The sequence below is a fragment of the Balearica regulorum genome, chromosome W, assembly GCF_011004875.1.
Source record: "Balearica regulorum gibbericeps isolate bBalReg1 chromosome W, bBalReg1.pri, whole genome shotgun sequence".
In the NCBI taxonomy this organism is placed as follows: Eukaryota; Metazoa; Chordata; class Aves; order Gruiformes; family Gruidae; genus Balearica; species Balearica regulorum.
The window spans coordinates 1068679-1086064 of record NC_046219.1 but is presented as its reverse complement, the minus strand read 5'-3'; the positions used below and the strand labels follow the sequence as shown (position 1 = coordinate 1086064).

The 17386-nt window shown below is 42.4% G+C and overlaps 1 protein-coding gene and 1 long non-coding RNA gene across 6 annotated transcripts in view; one reads left to right on the top strand and one right to left on the bottom strand.

The window, feature by feature from the left end:
* Positions 1-15902, bottom strand: part of LOC142599148 (SWI/SNF-related matrix-associated actin-dependent regulator of chromatin subfamily A member 2) — a 686065-nt gene extending 670163 nt beyond the window's left edge. For 2 of the 5 annotated variants that reach the window (XM_075738849.1, XM_075738852.1), the window contains exon 1: positions 15667-15764. The gene's annotated coding sequence lies outside the window, so the exon portion shown is untranslated. Of the gene's footprint in view, positions 1-9522; positions 9797-15666 lie in introns of those variants that run through there. The other 3 variants (XM_075738850.1, XM_075738851.1, XM_075738848.1) reach the window with 3 other exon arrangements.
* The window catches only part of LOC142599246 (uncharacterized), a 426921-nt gene that overhangs the window by 314429 nt on the left and 95106 nt on the right, over positions 1-17386 (top strand). The gene's annotated exons all lie outside the window — the stretch shown is intronic.

Genomic DNA, 17386 nt, shown 5'->3' with positions numbered 1-17386 from the left:
CCTCCCAACTTCTTGTGCACCCCCAGCCTACTCGCTGGTGGGGCAGTATAAGAAGCAAAGGCCTTGACACTATGTAAGTACTGTTCAGCAATAACTAAAACATCAGTGTGTTATCAACACTGTTTTCAGCACAAATTCATAACATAGCACCATACAAGCTACTATGAAGAAATTTAACTCTATCCCAGCCAAAACCAGTACAGTCAGAGCGTAAACTCAGCAAGTTTGGAGATGAAACAAAACTGGGAGGAGCGGCTGATATGCCAGAGGGTTGCAGCCAACTAGGCTAATGGCATCCTGGGCTGCATTAGGCAAAGTATTGCCAGCAGGTCGAGGGAGGTGATCCTGATATCTATCTACCTCTTCTATGGACAGGATCTGCCCAGCATGGATCAGAGGACCCAGTGCTACAAAATGCAGGGTTCCCACCATCTGAAGGGACATAGGATCATCTATACTATTCTCTCTTTATAGTCTTAGCTCTAATAAATAGCATTTTAAATGATATCTTACAAAGTCTGAGTGCTGGCCTGTACCAGCAGCTGGAATGGGGCTGGGGCTTTGGGGGCTTGTACATCCAGGTGCCAGAAACTGGGGAGACTGGGATCCAGGGGCCAGCTACTGGACAGACTGAGTGTCTGAGCCCAGCTGCTGGAGGGATCCACCTTGTACATATGTATATATATTCTTACTAGTGGACCTTCATCCTGCTCAGCCAGAGAGGGGAGCAGGATGAGGCTGTTGGTGCTATCTGTGTTCTTGGAAGTGCTCTGTGTGTCTGTCTGTGATCTGTGTGGCCAGCCATGCATATAATGTATATATGTGGTATATATGTGTGCTTTGTGGGCATGTGCCTGCTGGGAATATCTCTTCAGCCTTGCTACTGGTTGGACCTGTAGACATGGAGCTGCAGCAGCCTTGCCTCTCTCAGGCTGTCAAATTTGGCAAGATATATTTTCCTCTAACACACAGAAGGGCACGAACAGAAAAACCTTGTTAACAATTATAAGTAGGACTTGAGATATTTTTGTTTCATTTTTATACTTCTCACTGCATCAGGCATTAGCAAGAAAATTATGTATTCCTGTTTAATAACAAAGGTATGTGGTTTAGTGCATGGAGTTTATAATTTCAGCCAGAATACACTGGTCCCATCAATATGCAGACTTTCACTAATTTAGTTAACACCAATTAGGGTTTAAGAATGGTTTATTCAGTTCACTAAAGCTAAACAGAAAGTTAAGCTGAAAAGGTGGCAGTCGTGGACAGGGCACCCCTAGATCCACCTGACTCCCCTAATTGCAAGCCAGAAGTCACTTCATCAGGATCAGAAGGGGGATCAGCCCTTCTACTGTATCTGGGGAATTGCTCAACAGCAACTGGAGCAGTCATCTTCCTGGATGCTGTTTTTCCTCATAATTCATGTACACAAGCTTCTAGGTTCAAGGTAGGTGCATCATCCCACTTCCCCATGTCCTCCCCATGGTCACACAGATAGAACCACAGGGTGGCACACAGTGTGCTTCCCACAGTTCCCTTTCCTTTGAGCAGAGGTCAACTCCATATGGCACTCTTGATAGCTGAGATGCCAGCCTGTAAGGGCAAGGAGGAAGATTCTCTTTGAGTTGCTGGAACTGTTCAGACAGTTATTTCACAGCAAAGACATAGGATCCTAGCATCAGAGAGAAAGAGACATTGTCTTTGAATCACCAGAGCTGGTAGGCCAGTCTATCCAAAGTTGATGCCTTGATGTCTGTCCAGTCCATTATCACCAGGGTGCTGGTGTACAACATCAGTGCATTCCATACAAACTTTGGCCACGTGGACCACACACACTGGATGTCATCTAGATCTTTGGAAACCTGGTTATTTTCCCAGTTGTTGTAGATCACCTCCACCACCGCTAATTCCCTCAGATACTGGATACCTCCCTCAACAGTGGTTCACTTGCCTCAGACATTTTGCAAGATCTTTGAGGGGATGTTGTCCCAAAAGTGGGATCATTTACCCAGTGTGCAGTACACCAATATAGACACAGAACAGAGGTATTTTGTTTCATGTTTGTGCAGAGATGGGTACCAGGAGGTAATTCCACACAGCTAGCACACCACACACAAAATCTACCCCATATTTATCTTGTTACAGGATTAGAAAAACCTGCCTAAATTTACACTAATTGGTTCTTAATTACCACATCATCTACTATTGGTCAAACATCTGTAAATTAGCCTACATGCTCCTTGAGGGGGTGTAATTTGCATAGTCCTTTAATTGGGTGGGGGGTCATGAACTCCCCCAACCACCTTTCCCTTCCCCTGGTTACTGGTGATTCTTGTTAACTTCAGGCCTCTCTGGCAATCACCCAGCTCTGGGCACCTTCTGGGGCAGGATGTTTCCTTTTTATCAGTTTTCCAGCTCTCCTTCAAGGATACTCTTTAGCAAAGCATGCTTTTTATCAGTCCTTTGGCTCTTCTTCAAAGGTCTAGTCGTCAGCAAAGCAAGGTAGTGCATTTAACCCTAAATTAATCAGTGTCTGAGCACCAACCCAAACACATTTCTGTCCCTGTAAAGTAGAAAATTCTACTTGATGGATATCATTTTCCATCCCTTTGACACTATGAGATCTCTTTTCATGGGTCTCATATGTCTCTCTATTTCTTTTCATTATAACTACAATTGTCCTTCACAGACAGCTAATACTGAATATACTATTACAATATTTACAGTTTTAACAGAGTTAAATTAATAATGCTTTCCTAAGAGGTTCTATAATTATCCCTGTGGAAAAAAAAAATTCATTCTATACATAAACAGGAAAACAATAGGTAACTACATTATTAATCCTAAATACTAAAACAATTGGCTTTGTGGGCACTTAACCTCTACTTATGCAAGTCCTGTTTCTCAGGTACAGTTCATTGAGGCTTAACTTCTCTGGTGGGTGTGGGGGTCCATTCATCTTCATCAGGCCTCGGTGCTCTTTTTACCCGTGGATAATGAATCCAGGAATTAATTGCCTCTATTTTGACCACAGTATAAGTGTTCAATAGCACAGTATAGGGTCCTTTCCATTTCTCTTTTAGTGGTTCATTTTTCCAGGTCCGTATGAAAACAATGTCTCCTGGTTGGAACGAGTGAACTGGTGTGTCCAAGGGAAGAGACACCTTTTGATTTAGGTACCTATGTAGTGAAGATAAAGTCTGCAAAAGAGAAATCAAGTATTCTTTAATTGCAGCCTGACCTTTTATATGCATTTGGTCTCCCTTGACATTTAAAAGGTTTGTAGGAGATGCTTTCCCGTATATGATTTCAAAGGGGCTTACTCCTTCCCTGACCCTAGGGGTTATTTGGATTTGCAAAAGAGCTATGGGTAAGGCTTCTGTGCACTTAAGGTGTGCTTCCTGACAAAGTTTAGATATTGTCTTTTGAGAGTCTGACTCATTCTTTCTACTTTCCCACTTATATCTAGCATCAAAGGTAAGAGTTAATCATGATTCCGAAGCTAAGAAGTTACAGATAGTTTTTCATAGCTCCATAGTTAAGAATGTCACAGACAATTTTGCAAATAGTTGCTAGGTACTGCTAAGGATGGCTATTGTACAGTCCTACCATTATGTTAGTTAATATCTACCCAAACAATGTATCAATTAAGATGTGATTGTCAAGAGGTAGAAGCATAACTGATAAATTGTTAGCCTGATCAGCAGATCCTGAAGACCCATTTGGGAGTGCCAGAAGTATTGAGAAACTAGGAGAAAGGGAATTTGGGCCAGGGTCTCCGCGACCACCGTCCCATGAGCCCCCTACCCCAATTATACCACCTACGCAAAAGACAAAGGTGGAGAAAAGAACTGAGCATGCGTTCTAGTTTGCATGCTAGGGGAAGAAATCTGAACCAATCATTGTATCAGCTGAACCAGTAAAAATAGAATTAAAGCCAGGAGCTGCACCAGTAAGACGAAAACAGTATCCTATGAAATTGGAAGCCCGTGTTGGACTGGAACCTATTATAAACAATTTCCTCAAATATGGACTATTATGGGAGTGCCAGTCAGAATATAATACCCCAATTCTACCTGTTAAGAAGCCACATTCACAGGAGTACAGATTGGTACAAGATTTGAGAACTATCAATCAAATAGTAGTGGATGTCCATCCAGTAGTGCCTAACCCCTATACTTTGTTAACTACCATAATTGACTCCAATGTTTATTTTCCAGTATTGGACTTGAAGGATGCTTTCTTCTGCATTCCCTTAGAAGAACAAAGCCAGAAGTCATTCGCCTTTGAATGGGAAAGCCCCACAACAAGATGGAAAACGCAGCTATGCTGGACAATGCTTCCCCAAGGATTCAAGAACAGCCCCACGATTTTTGGTAAGGTACTTGCAAAGGCACTGGAACAGTGGCAAGGTAAGAAAGCTAACATTACCTTGTTACAGTACGTAGATGATATACTGCTGGGGGCGGACACGGCTGAAGAATGTAAAAAAGCAACCATAAGTCTATTGAACTTTTTGGGGCTAGCAGAATATAGAGTGTCACAGAAAAAGGCACAAGTCATTCAGGACTTTGGGACAGAAAAATCACTGCTTATGTGCCGCATGCTGTTGCAACAGTGTTAGAACAGAAAGGGCATCATTGGCTGTCCCCAAGCAGAATGGTACAATACCAAGCAATACTGCTCGAACAGGAAGACATCATAATGAAGGTGTCTAGTGCCTTAAATCCAGCCTCTCTGTTACGTGAAGGAGAAGAACTGGCACATGATTGTTTACAAACTTGAACAAGTATATTCCGGCTGTGCAGACCTGAAAGACGTCCCCTTATGAGATCCTGATTGGGAACTGTTCACTGACAGGAGCAGTTTTGTCATCAAGGGGGAGCAGAAAGCTGGATGTGCTGTCGTTACTCTGGAAGAAGAGACAGAGGCACAACCGCTGCCAGTGAACACTTCTGCTCAGAAGGCCGAGTTAACTGCATTAACCCGAGCCTTAGAGATGTCAGAAGGAAAGCGAGCCAATATTTATACCGATTCGACATATGCCTTTGGAGTAATACATGCACATGGCACAATCTGGAAGGAGAGAGGATTATTATCGTCACAAGGAAACCCTATAAAATATAGTAAGGAAATCTTGAGATTGCTCGAAGCAGTCAACAGACCAAAGGAAGTGGCAGTGATACATTGCAGAGTGCATCAATCCGGACAGACGGATGTAATCAAAGGAAATCGAAAGGCTGATGAGAGTATGAGAAGAGCTGCTCTATTCACAAACACAGCAGCCTTAGTCCCTGAAAGAACTTTTAACATTAATGTTCCTGAATATACGGGGAAAGAAGATAAACTGGCTGACTTTCTAAAATGTATAAAGACCCCCAAAGGATGGTGGAAAACTCCAGGTGGACAATGTATAGTTACCCCTCCAACAATGAGGGAACTCGTGAAACGAACTCATGGTACTACTCATATGGGAGCTGAAGCCTTAGTGGAAATGGTGAGAACATATGCAATAGGCATCAATATTTTGAAGATCGCCAAAGGTATTACACAAGGATGTGAAATTTGTTTGAGAAATAATCCTAAAGTTCAGGAAAGACCCTTACCAGGAGAGGTAAAGAGAGGCTCTACGCCTGGAAATCACTGGCAAATTGATTTTTCGGAGTTACCAAAAATGTAAGGAGTATAAATATTTATTAGTAATTGTTGATACCTTTTCAGGCTGGCCAGAAGCTTTCCCGTGTCGCACCAACAAAGCCAGGGAAGTAGTAAAAATGCTTCTTAAAAAAAAAACCCACAACCTAGATTTGGAGTCCCCGAAGGATTTTCATCAGATAGAGGACCCCATTTTATAGCAGAAATCATTCAGGAAGTTTCTAAATTTTTACAAATTAAACGGGGTTTGCATATGCCATGGAAACCACGGTCTAGTGGACAGGTAGAGAGAATGAATCAAACAATCAAACAGCAAATTAGGAAATTATGTCAGGACACACAGATGAAATGGACTGAGGTTTTAGCACTGGCACTACTTAGAATAACACCTAGAACAAAAGAGAAAGTTAGTCTATTTGAAATATTATATGGAAAGCCTTATGTTGCAAATTTGACAGGAAAATAAAAATAATCAGATGCACCTGAAAGGAGAACAAATTTTGAGTGATTATTTAATATCTTTGGGCAAGGTCCTTAACTCTCTCCACAGACACATCCAGGTTAAAGCTCCTGTGCCTTTGGATTCACCAGTACATACCTTCAGGCCCAGAGGCTCACTATACCTCCAGACGTGGAAAAACGAACCACTCGTGGAAAGGTGGAGAGGACCCTACCAGGTGCTGCTAACCACAAATACTGCAGTGAAGCTTAAGGGTGTCGAATCGTGGATCCACTATACTAGGATAAAGAAGACACCTTCTCATCTGTGGACATCCATACAAAAGGGACTTTTGGAGAATTGTATTTAGAGTAGTGCCGAATCATTTATTCAATTAGATGGTATCCAGGGAGAAATATTTTTCTATTCGCCTTATTGTTTGTAATTGTGATTATTGCTACCTGTTGTCTTATTCAGGGCATACCCCTTTGTAGGCCAGGAAAATATAACGCATTAATGTGAGACTTAAAAGTGCTTTAAGCTGTGTAAGTCTCAAAGGGGGGAACTGATATCTTGCATCAAAGTTAAAAGTTAATCATGATTCTGTAGCTAAGAAGTTACAGATAGTTTTTCATAGTTAAGAATGTCACAGATAGCTTTGTAGATAGTTGCTAGGTACTACTAAGGATGGCTATTGTACAGTCCTACCATTATGTTAGTTAACATTCACCCAAACAATGTATCAATTAAGACGTGATTGTCAAGAGGTAGAAGCATAACCGATAAATCGTTAGCCTGATCAACAGACCCTGAAGACCCATTTGGGAGTGCCAGAAGTATTGAGAAACTAGGGGAAAGGGAATTTGGGCCAGGGTCTCCGCGACCACCGACCCATGAGCCCCCTACCCAAATTATACCATCTACTCAAAAGATAAAGGCAGAGAAAAGAACTGAGCATGCCTTCTAGTTTGCATGCTAGGGGAAGAAATCTGAACCAATCATTGTAACTGGGAGTGTACTAATTTGTAATATTAGATTAGGGTATCAGGTGGGCAGAGGGGCCACACTGGTACTCAAGGGATCCCTGAATGTATGCATGCTTGTCAATCTAGAGAGCGTTGTGTGTGGGTATTCACTAGTGACCTTCTATCTCTACCAGCTGAAGAGGAGGAAGGGGACTTGGCTGTCTATGTTTATGTGGGTCCTGTGTGTAGGTGCTGTTAAAGGTAGCACCATCTGCAGCAGCCTGTGTGGCCATGTCAGTGTCCTGTGTCTGTTTTTCTAGGATACGTGCTCAGCCTCACTACTGGTTGAACCTGTAAACAGGAAAGTGGTAACCTCATCCCTCAGCCTAGGCAGAGACTCAGGGTCCCTTGTGCTGGCACACATCTGACCCTACAGCAACTAAGTTCAGGAATCCAAATTAGCAGAAAATTACTTTTTGAAGGGTTAGTTTTCTGCTGGTTTAGCTCCTCAGATAATGAAATTACTATGTTATCAGACACGTGGAATTGGTGTGAGAGAGGGAGGGAGAAGTACCAAGAAACAAGACTGATCTTGTTGGCAGCAACCGACCAGCCATTTTTATAAAAGGAGGGCATCTGTGTTGCAATATGCTGATTTTAGTAGACTAGGAATTCCAACTGTTAGACACTTGATAAGAGTTTTCAGAAAGCTAGCAAAGCAGACCAATTCTAACTTGTAGTCTGCCCCATTTTTTTGTTAAGTACAAGTAACAAAAAAAAAAAAAAAAAAAAAAAAAGAGTAGTTGGCTCTCCAGCAAGTTGAAAGCTTATAATTCATTTTCTGGGCTGTTAGCATTGTATAAGCCACTTGTTATATTCTCATGGTTTGTAACACTCAGCAAACCCCTCACATGAATTACAGCTGTGTTAAAAGACAAGACTGCTTTAGTGTGTTTCACTTGATGTTATGATTGCATAAACCTCATCATTAACGTCTTTAATATTTAAATACAAAAAAGGTCACATAACAGTCTTAATTTTTTTATTTTTTTTTTTATTATCCTGAGTTTTGTAAATAAGAATCACAGAATGGTAGAGGTTGAAAGGGACCTCAGGAGATCATCTGGTCTGGATGACAGGACTGGATCCAGTATTGATCCCTGGGGTACACATGCACACCAGATTGGGGAAGATGCAGACACTCATGCCCTTCCCCCCCCCCCCCAAGCACTCGCACACAGACATAGGTCTCACTAGTAGCTGGCACTTAGTCCTCACAGCACACATTCACTCTCTATCCTATGTGTGATTACACAGTGAGATAGTTAAGAAAGGATTTAATAAATAAAGAGATAGGACTGACTACAGTGATCAGGCACAGGGCTCAGCCAAACAAGCATACTGATCAGCCCCTTTTATACCCCATTCTGCCTACACCTACCCCCCACCCACTCCCCTTTTTTTGTTCTTCCTTGCCCCCCACCCCCCCCCCTTCCCCCTGCACAGTCTTTCATGGGTTTGTATAGCTCAATCAATTCCCACACCTCTTCCAGTCTGGTGTCCAGGATCCTCCTCCCCCCCTCCTTTAAAATCTTATTAGTTGTGAAGCCCAGGTTGATCTTCCTAGAAGTGGCACCTGTAGTTTCTTCTTGATAGCCCATCAATTAGCACGACTGGTGAGGTTTGTTTCTTGTCATTGTCCCCATGTTTGTTTTGTCAGGTCTGTGTGTCTGCATATTTTAGTTTTGGTTTCCCCCTTTTTCCCTTAAGTTTCTCAATTGACAAGGTCCCCCAATCTGTTTACTCCATCAACGTTCTTTCTCACACTCTCATATACTCTCATAATTAGTGTGACTGACCAGGTTTGGGTCTCATCACTCCCTCCCTTATTTGTCAGTCAGGTTTGTGTCCCAGTATGTTCTTGTTTATGGCTTCTTCCTTTTCTTATCCCTTGTTGAAAAACATCCTTGACCAGGTACCCTTAAAGGAGCAAACACTCTCCTTCCACATACCTTTACACTTTTACTTGTCTGTTCTGTACTTGACTTGTGCTAGCCAGGATGTCAATTACAATGGATTTATACCAGTTGTTGAGAAACTGGGTTCAGACCACTTATATCAGAAAATAAGTGGAGTCAGTTATTGCCACCTGTGGATTGTGATGGATCCAAATATTGAAGGTGGAATGCTTGCTCTTTTGCTCTAAGTTCTACGAGGACAGAGGATGGGTCACAGAGACCTGCTAGGTCTTGGAATGGACTGGAAGAAAGCAAATATCACTCCCATCTTCAAGAAGGGCAAGGAAGATCTGGGGAACTACAGCCTGGACAGCCTCACCTCAATCCATAAGAAAGGTGATGGAGCACCTAATCCTGGAAAATATCTCCAAGCATATGAAGGACAAAAAAGGTGATCAGGAATATTCAGCATGGATTCATGAAGGTGAAATCATGCTTAACTCACCCAATAGCCTTCTATGAAGGGAATACTGGCACAGGGAATGTGAAGAGAGGAGAGAATGTTGTTTGTCTTGACTTTAGCAAGGCCTTTGACACCATCTTCCATGCCATCCTCACAAACCAGCCAATGAAGCCTAGACTAGAAGAGTGGACAGTGAGGTTGACTGAAAACTGCCTGAACTGCTAGGCTCAGAGCATTGTCATCAGCAGTACAAATTCCAGTTGGAGCCCAGTCACTATTGGTGTATCCCAGAGGCCAATAGTGGGTCCATTCCTGTTCAACATTGTCCTGGTTTCAGCTGAGAGGAGTGATTTTTCTTCATAGTAGCTAGTGTGGGGCTATGTTTTGGATTTGTGCTGGAGACAGCACTGATAATATAGAGATGTTTTTGTTCTATGGACCTGTTGTTGAGCAGTGTTTACACGGGGCCAAGGCCTTTTCTGCTTCTTGCACCGCCCCACCAATGGGATGGCTGTGGGTGCACAAGAAGTTAGGAGGGGACACAGACAGGACAGGTGACCCAAACTGACCAAAGGGATATTCCATACTATATGACGTCATGCTCAGTTTATATATGAGCTTGGGGGAAGGGGGGGGGCAGCGGCATTCAGAGCAATGGCGTTTGTCTTCCCAAGTAACCGTTACGCGTGACAGAGCCCTGCTTTCCTGGAGATGGCTGAACACCTGCCTGCCCATGGGAAGTGGTGAATGAATTCCTTGCTTTGCTTGTGCGCGCGGCTTTTGCTTTACCTATTAAACTGTCTTTATCTCAACCCACGAGTTTTCTCACTTTAACTCTTCCAATTCTCTTCCCCATCCTGATTGGGGGGGGGGGGAAGTGAACGAGCGGCTGCGTGGTGCTCAGCTGCCCACTGGGGTAAAACCACGACAAACATCTTCATTAGTTACCTGAACGGTGGGACAGAACGTACCCTCAGTAAATATGCAGATGATACAGAATTGGGAGGAGTGGCTGATACACCAGAGTTGTCTGCCCATTTCTCCAGCCTATGCAGGTCCCTCTAAATGACAGCACAGGAACCACATGAAGTTCAACCAAGGGAAATGCCCAGTCCTGCCCCCGAGGGGGAATAAACACCATGCACCATTATAGGCTTGGGGCTGACTAGCTGGAAAACAGCTTTGCAGAAGACCTAGGGGTCCTGGTGGAGACCAAGTTGAGCATGAATCCACAATATGCCCTTATGGCAAAGACAGCCAACAGCACCCTGGATTACATTAGGGAGAGCATCACCAGCGGGTCAAGGGAAGCGATCCTTCCACTCTACTCAGAAATGGTGACACCCACCAGTAAAAATGAAAGAGATCTTCAACTGACAAACTAGTGTTATTCAATTTACGTAACAGAAGCCAAACTCATAAAAGTTCACTCTTGGAAGGCAACTTGCAGTTTTGTATACAAACCGTAGAATCAGAAATACATCACCTCAGTTCTTTATCCAGATGCTTAGGACAGAGACAAACAAGCTCTGTACACTGCCCCAGCTTTTTCTCCAGCCCTCTTCTGTTAGATATTACCATCCTCACCCACAGTAGAGCAAGTAGAATGGGTTGTGTACCTGCATCACAGACATTTCAGTCTGGAAGTCAAAGAACATAAGGCTCTTTTACAAAATGAGACTGTTTACTTTTGGATAGTTCTACTAGTCCCCACCTCAATGCTTTCCCAATCCTCTTGTAGAGGCTCATCCCTACTGTCTAGTTGCTTTGGTTTCTCATGAAACAGTTTCTGAAACACTGTAAATTACAGCCTAAGTTATTAAATAAAACAAAAATCAGCACCAAGAAAAGAGTGGCTAACAGCTAGAGGCTGAATATACTACAGCCATCCCAAGAGAAGTCATCAAGAGTCAGTGCCCATAGAAGATAGGCATAAGTGACGTTATCAAATTTTTCACTGAAGAAGTTGAGGCATGTGTATATGATCCCTTTTAACAGCTTTGCTACAGAAGGCAGTAACCTTCATGAAAAGAGTAAAGTAGATAGTTGGAGTTAAGAGCATAAGGAACTACTTAGTCACCACATATCAATATTCATAACACTCTGCCAGCACCTAAAAGTCAAGTGTACACTGAGTAGCACTATGCAGTGCTACATGTGCAAATTGTACTCTACTTTTCGGGGATAGAAGACTCACTTGTGACTGTTGACTGGTTAGGGATCAAGGGGAAGCAAAGAGATCGAGATGCTCATTCAAAAAGTGATAGTTGTGGGTTGTTTTTTTCTGACAATTAAAATCTTTTTCAATCTTATTATCCTATATATTTGCAAGCTATCAAAGCTGTGCAAATAAGGCATAAGCTTCTACTTGCTTCCATTTTCACGGTAAATGATCTTTATGTTGTAATTTTCCATTTATTACTCTCACTAAAGGATCAATCTGAAATTAAAAACTGAGATGAAGGAGTACAGAAGAAATGGAGGTCAAGGACACTATATATGGAGATCAATTGCAGTAGGAAACAAAAAATATAATGAATATTGCAATGATTTGTAAAAATGGTCTCATTTGCTGCTAAATTAAAATACCCTTTTAGAAAGAAGGGCCTTCATTTGTATAACAATACACTGACTCACACAAAAAAAGCTGTCAACCTTGATATGTAACTCTCATAATACTAAAGGAAGAAAAGTTTTGGTATAACAGTTATTGCCTCAATATCAGGGGTTATTGTTAGATGTAACACCAAAGAAAGATCTAAATATACAGGAAAGGTGTCAAATGGAACAACGCTGTAGATGACATGGGTTCCGTATTATTTAAACGGAAATACAAACACAAGATTTAGTTTACTACAGTTAAAAAAAAAAAAAAAGACATATCTCTAACTCTTCAGTTAATTACTTACCTAAAATATTCAGACACCTTCTTGGAAAGAATGGAGTTCATCTAATGTTTGGAAATATTGGACATAAAAATTTTGAACATCAAAAACCAAAATAAACAGCAAGTATAAAGGAAAAAATTTAACTCTAATGTAACCTATTTAGTCATATTGAGGTTATAGCACAGTATTTATTCAATAATATTTACACTCACTTTAAAAATAATTTTTGAAAATATGATTCTTTAGAATATCTTTTAAAAAATCTGATTCCAATTATAGGTTAAAAATACAAAATATGATTAAGGAGAAACTTTTTTCATTGTGTATAAGTTTTGTTTGGGCACAAAAAGACAAGTTTATAAACTCCATTCTTCCCCTAGCAAATATAAAAGGCTTCCTTAAACCAAGTGGTACTTCCCCTGACCATGTTTATCTACATACAAACGATATTAAAATAATATTTTTTTAAAAAGGGATCCAATCTCAATCACTCCCCCTCATGCATAAAGAGACTGGATTGTTAGAAATCACAAGTTTCCCACTCTGATCGTCTTCATTAAACAGTAAGCCTTTTTCTTTTAAAACCCCCAACATGAATTTTCCAGAACTGCTGGGGAATGTACAGGCCCCAACTTCATAACTATAATACAACTCAGTGCCTCCATCCACAACCACACAAGTGATATGCAAGCACATTTAGCAGAACTATATTTCCTTCCTAGGAAGTTTTAGCCCAAATCAAGAGGACCTCAAAAATCGATTTTGAAAGAGCCAGTCCTGCTGATACCTGTGAATATTGAAATATTAAGATCAATTCAAGCAATTAGAGCCATTGCTCAATCGATGTAATCAAACAAAAGGGAAACCATTGTAACTTAGAAAATAATGAGTTGTAAGATAAGAAGCTCTGGAACAATCTCATTTTAAACAGCTCGGTCTTGGAAGAACAGATGCGCAAAGATAAGAAAGTTACAAGGTGATCCCAAAACCAGCCTTGAGGGATAAGGTATAGGTGATACCAGGACTGAGTCTGAAGACCCCCGACAACCACCCGGAGGTGCCAACAAACACGGGGGAAAGACATTAGCATATGCTAACGAGTTCCCGGAAAAACCATGAATGTGATAAGCACTACTCGGAAATATACTGAATGTGTCTATTAACATAGTAGAAATACTTGCTGGTTTTGTCTTTTGGGTGTGCACGTTAGGTGGAGTTATCCCCCGTGCACCCAGCGCTGCAACAAAGAATGCCTGCTTTCTAAAACTTCAAAATAAGTCTGAGAGAGTGAATTATTTTGCCGCTTTCCGGTAACACCGCTTTCTTCTCTCACTCTACAAAGCAACGGTTGCACTGCTTTTCCTGGTGGGTTACCTTAAGTGATACCCGAAAGTGAGATCTAAGCATGCACAACTCGGGTTAAGAGTCAGATGCATGGACAGGAAGCATAATTCATGGCAAAGCTAAGCCTCTCTCTCCCCTCCTCTTCTTCCGTCATCACGTCACACCAATCAAACACGTCCATAAATGTGTAAGTCTCTATTTGGCTGCTGTGACTTCCTGATTCTTTGCTGCTGAACGCATACGCGGGGGGGAGGGGGGGGAACCACCACATACACAAAACAACCCCAAAAAACACCCCCAGCTACCACAAAACACTTCCTTTCTCTCTCCAGAGAGAGACGCGCTGTAACTGCTCTCCTTCTCCAGGTTTACTCAGCACGCAGCACCCAGTAACAAACTGGAACACTCCCCAAAGCCTCATTTTCTCCTTACCTCCTCTTAACCATCGAGAGGGGGAGGGAAAAAAACCCCAACCTTTTTTTTGTGTGTGTGTGTGTGTGTGTGTGCAAAGAACAAGACGGCTCTCCAAACAGGGTGATGAGAATCACATCTTTACAAAGAACTTGCATTTATATTAATATAAGCGTGTATGTACTCCCCCCCCCCAAAAAAAAAGGGCAGATTTTCCATACATACCGGAAATAACATGCAAATTGTATGGAAAACAATTATAAATTTGTAAGCGCATGTTGTTTTATGCCACTCTATGTTCCCCAGACTACTGCAAGGTGCGGGGGGGGGGGGGGGGGGGGGGGGGGGGGGGGGGATGGGGGACGGGAACAGTTGGGGTTTTTTTTCCCCCAGATAAAAAGGGAATGAGAGAAGCTGGTTTAGGAAATTAATTACAACATTTTAACAGCAGGAGTAACTTGACTATGCAATTAAAAGCAGAGATTGAAAGATACTAAAATGAAAGGCAACAGAAGTTGCAGCCTTGGTTGGCGATTCCCCCGCCCCTCAAACGTTCTCCCGTGTGTTCATATGTTTGGGGCAGTCAGACATAGAGATTATTTAGCTCACGGCCTCCTTGGCATTGCTAGTTAACGGTGCTGCTCTAACAAGTAATACCACTCCTCACACACAGCTCTTTCCACTCCACTTATCTTTCCTCAGCCACATCTACTTAATTCTTTGCAATAGAAGACAACAATGCCATTACAAAACACTCATCAAGTGCAGCATTTGTTCTCCCCTTCCCTAAGACAGAAGGCAATGAATTTCAAAGTGCAATGCTCAGCTGCGTGCAATAAATCTAACCCTTCTGCTCAAAAGACTGGAAGATTATGATCTCCCTCCCAACACACTGTTTAAAGCCACTAAAATACAGATCAATCAATTAATGCAGGGGAAAAAAATAAAACAGTTCAAAAAAAAAGAGAGAGAAGACCAACTCCCAGCCCCATCATAGCTGCTGAGCTGCTCCTGGGATCTGCTTCTGCTCTGCTTTGCCCGGAGCCTTTTAAACGCTCGCTTCAGACGCGATACCGAGGAATTACAAAAGCAGCCGATTATTATTACCTTAATTTTTCAGACATTTTCCTTAAAAATTATACATACACACAGACAGATAGATACACATACGCACCACTCCCTGCTTCCTCCTCCTCCTCTCTGTTGGTGCAGCTGACTTACTAATCAGGAAGAAGATTGGTAGGGGCTTTTTACTCTTTATTAGAAATTTATATTATGATTATTCCAGAAATGCTAGATCAAAACTTTTTTTCCTCTTCATCCACTGAAAAAAATAAATATCTTTGGAGAAACAGAAGGTGTAGATGACAAAAAGGAACGGAAGGAAGGCACCCAAGAATCCTTGAAACCAGCAGACATATTTTTTAAGGAGTGAAAGCAGGCATAATGCATGATTAATAATAAAAAATTAGTAAAAAAAACTATAACAGAAAAGGTTGAGAGCATACATGGGAAGAGGGGGATGAAATCATAAATTAGTTACCTTGCTTTGGAAGACTGTTGTGTTGAATGACTTTCCTCTCTGCGAGTCACTCAGAAAACAGAGCCAGAGAGGGATGAGATTATGACTTCATTGATGACAACTATTCCCTCCTCCTGCCTCGCCCCACCGCTTCTCCAACCCGGCACCATCGCTCAAGAAAAAGATTCTCCCATTGGTTCACCTCAAGGAGAGCACCCGCCTCCTGCTCAGAAAGGGCGATCCGCTTGAGACTCATTAACTGTTTAACCTGGAATGGAGGAAGTGGGGTTGCATTAGGAAGAGCATTGCCAGCAGGTGGAGTGAGGTGATCGTTCCCCTCTACTCAGCACTGGTGAGGCTAGTATACCAAAGTCCTTCTTCGCAGGTCTGCTCTCAATCCTTTCATCACCCAGCATGTATTGATACCGGGGGTTGCCCAGACCTAGGTGCAGGACTTCACACTTGGCCTTGTTGAACCTCATGAGGTTCAATGAACCCACTTCTAGAGCTTGTCCAGGTTCCTCTGCTATTCATCCTGTCCCTTAAGCACATCAAATGCACTGCTCAGCTTGGTGACTTTTCAAATATTATGGAGCGTGGCTTGGCAACTACATCAGTCAATTCCCTCAGGAATCTTGTTGGATCCCATAGACTTATGCATGTTCAGGTTCCTCACATGGTTTCTAACCTGATCTTCTCTTACAGCGGGAGGGACTTTGCTTCCCCCAGTCCCTGCTGTGAGGTCCATCCACTTGAGAGGCATGGGAAGAGAGGTTGCCAGTGGAGACTGAGGCAAAAAAGTTGTTCAGTACCTCAACCTTCTCGTCCGTTTTTACCAGTTTACCAGTCGTGTTCATCAGAGAGACACACTTTCTTTGACCTTCCTTTTCTGGCTGACATACCTATAGAAACCTTTCTTATTATTCTTTGTAGCCCTTGCCAAATTCAGCTCCAGATGCACCTTGGCCTTCATGACACCCATCCCTACACAATGTCTCTGTACTCTGGATACCTGTCCTTGCTTCCACTGCCTGTGCATTTCCTTCTTGCCTTTCAGTTTGACCAGCAGGTCTTGACTCATCCATGCTGGTCTCTTCCCTTTCTTTCCTGATTTCTTACACATGGGATCAAGAGTTCTTATGCTCTATGGAAAGCATCCTTAAAGATCTGCCAGCTCTGTTCTGCTCCCTTGTCCCTGAGAGAAGTTTCCCAGGGGGTCCCATTGGCTAACTCCTTGAACAGGTGGAAGCTTGCTTTCCTAAAATTCAGGATCCTGACTTTACTCTTTGCCTGTCCCATATCTCTCAGGGCTATGAACTCCACTCTTAACATCTCTGATTAGCTCACTTGTGTTGGTGACCAACTGTGGTGGGTTGACTCTGGCTGGAGGCCAGGTGTCCACCAAAGCTGCTCTATCACTCCCCCTTCTTAACTAGACAAGGGAGAAAAAGTATAACGAAAGGCTTGTGGGTCAAGATAAGGACAGGGAGAGATCACTCACCAATTATCATCATGGGCAAAACAGACTGAACATAGAGAGGAAAAAAAATATAATCTCATTTATTATCAAGTAAAACAGAGTAGAGCAATGAGAAATAAAATCAAATCTTAAAACACCTTCCCCCACCCCTCGCTTCTTCCCAGGCTTAACTTCACTCCCAATTTCTACCTCCTCCCCCCTCAGTGGCACAGAAGGACAAGGAATGGGGGTTGTGGTCAGTTGATCACACATTGTTTCTGC